Genomic DNA, 5,780 nt, shown 5'->3' with positions numbered 1-5,780 from the left:
CAGAGCCCTGCAGCGGCTAGTGAGGACAGCTGGAAAGATCAGAGGAACTGATCCGGAACATCTACGATGCACGATGCACCCGGAAGGCTCTCGGCATCGTGAAGGACCCCACCCACCCCTCCCCCATCCACGTGACCCTGGTACCCTCTGGCAGGAGGTACCACAGCATCAGTGCTGTCTCCACCAAACTATCCAATAGTTTCCTTCCTCAGACTGTGAGGTTCCTCAACGGCCTGAACGTTTAGACCCTCCGCAAAATGAGTTTTGGACCTCCTCACTTGTGATGTTTAGGTCCGTGAAGTAATTTTTGGTTTTGATGCACTTTTTGTCTTTAATATGTGGTCTGTCTGAAATGTCATTCCGTTCCCTTCTCCCCGACAGCATCCGGATGTGGGCCACTTTAGGCAGTGATGCAGCACTGGCGGCCTTCTTCTGGCCCTGACAAAATGGATGTGAGCCTGAAGTGGCCCACATGTGTAATAACAAATATGGCCCAAATATGCCAACTCACATGTGGGCCTTTTTGGGCAAAGACGCGGCGCTCTGGGCAACATGTGATCTGGATGTGACCCTGAAGTGGCCCCGTGTGGTAAATGGTGAATACGGCCCAGATATCACAACACAAATATGGGCCACCTTTGGCGAATATGTGGCACACGCGGAATTGCTATGGGTTGGTTCTGGCCCAGATCTGGCCAACAGGAGCGGCCCGCCACGGTGCCATCATTCCACGCGGTACGTGGGACGGGTCCGGGGCCACAGCAGGTTCGCTGTACGAGACGTGCACATCAGGCGGTGACATATAAAGCAGTCCAAGTCTAAGACTGCGGATTATACGACAAGCGTTGGCGACCTAGTCGGTATGGTCTTTGCATGGTCCGGACGAGGCAGTGGTTGACTGAGTCCTACAGTTTGAACAGACCAAGCGTATTTATATCATATTAACTTGTACACGCGATGCACCGTAGAGCAGGAATACGAGGCTGTCCAGCTGTCCAGTTTTCCAGCAGCTGCCAAGCCAAGCCCACCCACTGCCGAGCCCTCCATGACAGGAATTCCCTTCAGTCCCTCCATGACAGGAATTCCCTCCTCTTCAGGATCCTCCTCGCTCCACTTTTCGTTTCACATTCACGGCGGTCGGGTGTCATGGCAGCGGGAGCGGCGTGCGGCTCGGTCGCCCGCAGGCTTTTGCTGTTTTGCAAGCTTGATGAAGCTGCAAGAGGAACACACGCCGCTTTCTGGGAAAACGAAAGTCAAACCGTGCCCTTCCCCGAGCAACCGATGACGTCACAGCCGGGCGATTCTCCGATTGGCTCGTTTTGAAACAGCTGGCGTAAGACGGGCCCATAAAAGGACCCGTGAGGCGCTCGAGCGTATATTTATATATAGAAAAAAAAAACAAAACATCGGCAACAGATGTTCGGACGAAACAGATGTTTTACATCTGTTTGAGGGCAGATAAGCCTGCAGTTCGTTACTTTCTCTTCTTCTTCTTCTTCTTCTTCTTCTTCTTTTTACGCATTTCAACTTTCTGCTGTTTTTCGTTTTCAAGCAGAACTGTAATATTCTGAAATATGAGTTGTCTTGAACATTTTCAAATAATGAATCAAAAAAAGAAAGAAAGAAAGAAGAGAAAGTCCCCCCCTCCCCCCTTCCCTCCAGTTCTCTGGAGCTTTCAGGGGGAGTCATCACGGTGAGCAAAACTGAAATGTTGACGTACTGAAAGTTGCCCCGGTTAAAACCACGCCTTGTCTGCATGAAGATGCAAATTTTTTATTACTTTTTGTTCCTCCTCTGCCCCCCCTCCTCCTCCCCCCCCGTGTATACCTCTCTAAATCACGTCATTTCTTTCTAGTGCTTTTCCTGAAAAGCACATGACCAGGCCTGGCTGTAAAGACAGAGGCCGATGATAGAGGCCTTAATTACACCAGCCTGTTGGCTTTACTGCTGTTGTAATTAAAGAAGGACCCGTTTGTTCCCCCTCGAGGGCTGCGGACTACCACGTGCCTCCTCCCATACACGCGGAGTCACCAGCCGCTTCTTTTCACCTGACAGCGAGGAGTTTCACCAGGGGGACGTAGCGCGAGCTACCCCCCCCCCCCGAACAGGCGCCCCAGGCGCCCCAGGCGCCCCAGGCGCTAGTTGCAGACTACCACGTGCCTCCTCCCATACACGCGGAGTCACCAGCCGCTTCTTTTCACCTGACAGCGAGGAGTTTCACCAGGGGGACGTAGCGCGTGCTACCCCCCCCCCGGACGGGCGCCCCGACCGACCAGAGGAGGCGCTAGTTGCAGACTACCACGTGCCTCCTCCCATACACGCGGAGTCACCAGTCGCTTCTTTTCACCTGACAGCGAGGAGTTTCACCAGCGGGACGTAGCGCGTGCTACCCCCCTCGGACGGGCGCCCTGACCGACCAGAGGAGGCGCTAGTGCAGCGACCAGGACACACACTCACATCCGGCTTCCCACTGTGTCTGTAGGGGCGCCCGACTAAGCCCGGGGCAACACGGGGATTCGAACCGGCGATCCCCGTGTTGGCAGGCAGCGGAATAGACCGCTACGCTGCCGGGACGCCGGGGAGGACCGCTTTTAAAGAGCGATTAAAAACCCTTCATCATTATTTGTCTCAACCCGTTAGGTTGTCGCCAGGCCACCCAGGCTTAATTAGCTCGCGTTAGTTTGTAGCAGGTTTGCGTCGGTAACGATGATCCACGACGGAGGCAGGGGAGGAGAGGCGCGCCGCGTGGGCGCGCGCGACGGAGAGAAAATATCACCTCATTTACCAAAGCTGAAGATGTGAGATTAGACGGCGTGGAAATATAAATAGTAAAAAGCGAACCCGCGGGAGAGTAGTAACACAAAAAAAACCAGAAGTTGAAAGAAAATCAAGCATCAATTCACTTTTTCCCCCCTCGCAAGTCTTTGTTTCTCTTATGCACCCACGCGGTTATCTGCAGATCTGCTGCAGCTTTGTCACATCTGACTACAGGCTGTCATGCCTGGAAATATTATATTTCCAGATTGAAACACCCCCCCCCTCCCCCTCCCTCTCTCCCCCTCTCTCTCTGTCTGTCTTGCTTCTTAATTTCTGAAAAAGGGAAGGTCCGTTTTGTTTTTACTGTGTATGGGGGCTGTTGTGTTTCACTATGTATATGAGTGTTATCACTGTTATCTCAGTGTCAATGAAAAACGGAACTAGTAAAGACTTGGTTAAAGGTCAAAGTCTCTCTCTCTCTCTCTCTCTCTCTGACTCTACACTGCATGCTGGGAGGTTGGGCGTGTCAGCGTGAGTGAGGGCGTTGCGCGAGCTTAAGTGGGTGGGGGGGTTTGGGGCATCATTCGCTGTTTTTCCACTGCTTTTGCAGCGAATTCGGGTCTCCTGCACCACGGGCGACTGACCAGTCGACTAAAGGGTCCGGCCCGGTAGCCGAGGGCTAGCGAGCCTCGTCATCCGTGATCGTTACACTTTCACTTTTCTTCGGTAAGAGGAGTGTACTTTGACTTCCTCGCTAGTTGTTGGGAAGTGACTGGATTAGCTGGTCGGAGTTTGGTGGCGTGCAATATGGCGTCCCTTCCTGGTGAGGGCTCGCCTCCCCTGTCTGTCAGGCACGGGGTTAGAGTCTATCAGTCACGGGGTTAGAGTCTATCAGGCACGGGGTTAGAGTCGTCAGACACGGGGTTAGAGTCTATCAGGCACGGGGTTAGAGTCGTCAGACACGGGGTTAGAGTCGTCAGACACGTGGTTAGAGTCTATCAGACACGGGGTTAGAGTCTATCAGGCACGGGGTTAGAGTCGTCAGACACGTGGTTAGAGTCTATCAGTCACGGGGTTAGAGTCTATCAGGCACGGGGTTAGAGTCGTCAGACACGGGGTTAGAGTCTATCAGGCACGGGGTTAGAGTCGTCAGACACGGGGTTAGAGTCGTCAGACACGTGGTTAGAGTCTATCAGACACGGGGTTAGAGTCTATCAGGCACGTGGTTAGAGTCTATCAGACACGTGGTTAGAGTCTATCAGACACGGGGTTAGAGTCTATCAGACACGGGGTTAGAGTCGTCAGACACGGGGTTAGAGTCTATCAGACACGTGGTTAGAGTCGTCAGACACGGAGTTAGAGTCTATCAGTCACGGGGTTAGAGTCTTATCAGGCACGTGATTAGAGTCTATCAGGCACGGGGTTAGAGTCGTCAGACACGGGGTTAGAGTCTATCAAACAAGGGGCTAGAGTCGTCAGACACGGGGTTATTGTCTATCAGACACGGGGTTAGAGTCGTCCGACACGTGGTTAGAGTCTATCAGACATGGGGTTAGAGTCGTCAGACACGTGGTTAGAGTCTATCAGGCACGGGGTTAGAGTCTATCAGGCACGGGGTTAGAGTCGTCAGACACGTGGTTAGAGTCTATCAGACATGGGGTTAGAGTCGTCAGACACGTGGTTAGAGTCTATCAGGCACGGGGTTAGAGTCTATCAGGCACGGGGTTAGAGTCGTCAGACACGGGGTTAGAGTCTATCAGGCACGTGGTTAGAGTCGTCAGACACGGGGTTAGAGTCGTCAGACATAGGGTTAGAGTCGTCAGACACGTGGTTAGAGTCTATCAGGCACGGGGTTAGAGTCTATCAGGCACGGGGTTAGAGTCGTCAGACACGGGGTTAGAGTCTATTAGGCACGTGGTTAGAGTCGTCAGACACGGGGTTAGAGTCGTCAGACACGTGGTTAGAGTCGTCAGACACGTGGTTAGAGTCTATCAGACACGGGGTTAGAGTAGTCAGACACGGGGTTAGAGTATCAGTCACGGGGTTAGAGTCGTCAGACACGGGGTTAGAGTCGTCAGACACGTGGTTAGAGTCTATCAGACACGGGGTTAGAGTCGTGGTTGACTGGCGGTACACCGCGGAACAGGTTCTCCTGGCTGCAGGGGAACAGGTCGGCTATGAGAACATCACGTACGGCTCTCGGATGAGTAAAGCTGCGGTGGCTTTTCTCCGAGAGGCGCGTTTGGTCCACCCCAGACAGCATCCGGATGTGGGCCACTTCCGGCAATTATGCGGCACTGATGGTCTTCTTCTGGCTCCGATAAAATGGATGTGACCCTGAAGTGGCCCACATGTGTAATAGCAAATATGGCCCAAATATGCCAAATCAAACGTGGGCCTTCTGTGGCAAAGATCCGGTGCTCTGGGCAACATGTGATCTGGATGTGACCCTGAAGTGGCCCGTGTGGTAGATGGTGAATATGGCCCAAATATCACAAAACCAATATGGGCCACCTTTGGTTAAATATGCGGCACATGCGGCATTGCTATGGCTTGGTTCTGGCCCAGATCTGGCAAACAGGAGCGGACCACCCAAGTGCCATCATTCCACGCGGTATGTGTGGGTCGGCCACAGCAATTTTGCTGTCTGGGGTTGGTTGAGAGCAGTGGTGCATCTAGAGTTTTTTTCCTGGGGTGGCAACAGGGGTGGCAAGACTGTGTCCCAGAGGTGGCAGCTGCCACCCCTTGCCACCCTGTAGATCCGCGCCTGTGAGGGGGAGGGGGGATTCTAAATCGGCGACTTCTGTTTGAGACGAGTTTGATGCGGGTCTCATTGACCTTCACCATGCATGTACATAAAATATACTTTAAAACATATTATCTGATTTATAAATGGGGTGGCAAGACTGTGTCCCAGAGGTGGCAGCTGCCACCCCTGTTGCCACTGCAGAGACGGAGGACAGACAGAACCAGTGAGAGACCGGCACCCAGCTCAGGCTGAGTCGGGTCTCTCCAACAGGTGA

This window comes from Lampris incognitus, chromosome 10, assembly GCF_029633865.1.
Source record: "Lampris incognitus isolate fLamInc1 chromosome 10, fLamInc1.hap2, whole genome shotgun sequence".
In the NCBI taxonomy this organism is placed as follows: domain Eukaryota; kingdom Metazoa; phylum Chordata; class Actinopteri; order Lampriformes; family Lampridae; genus Lampris; species Lampris incognitus.
The sequence above is the reverse complement of the archived record's forward strand: the minus strand, read 5'-3'. Positions refer to the sequence as shown.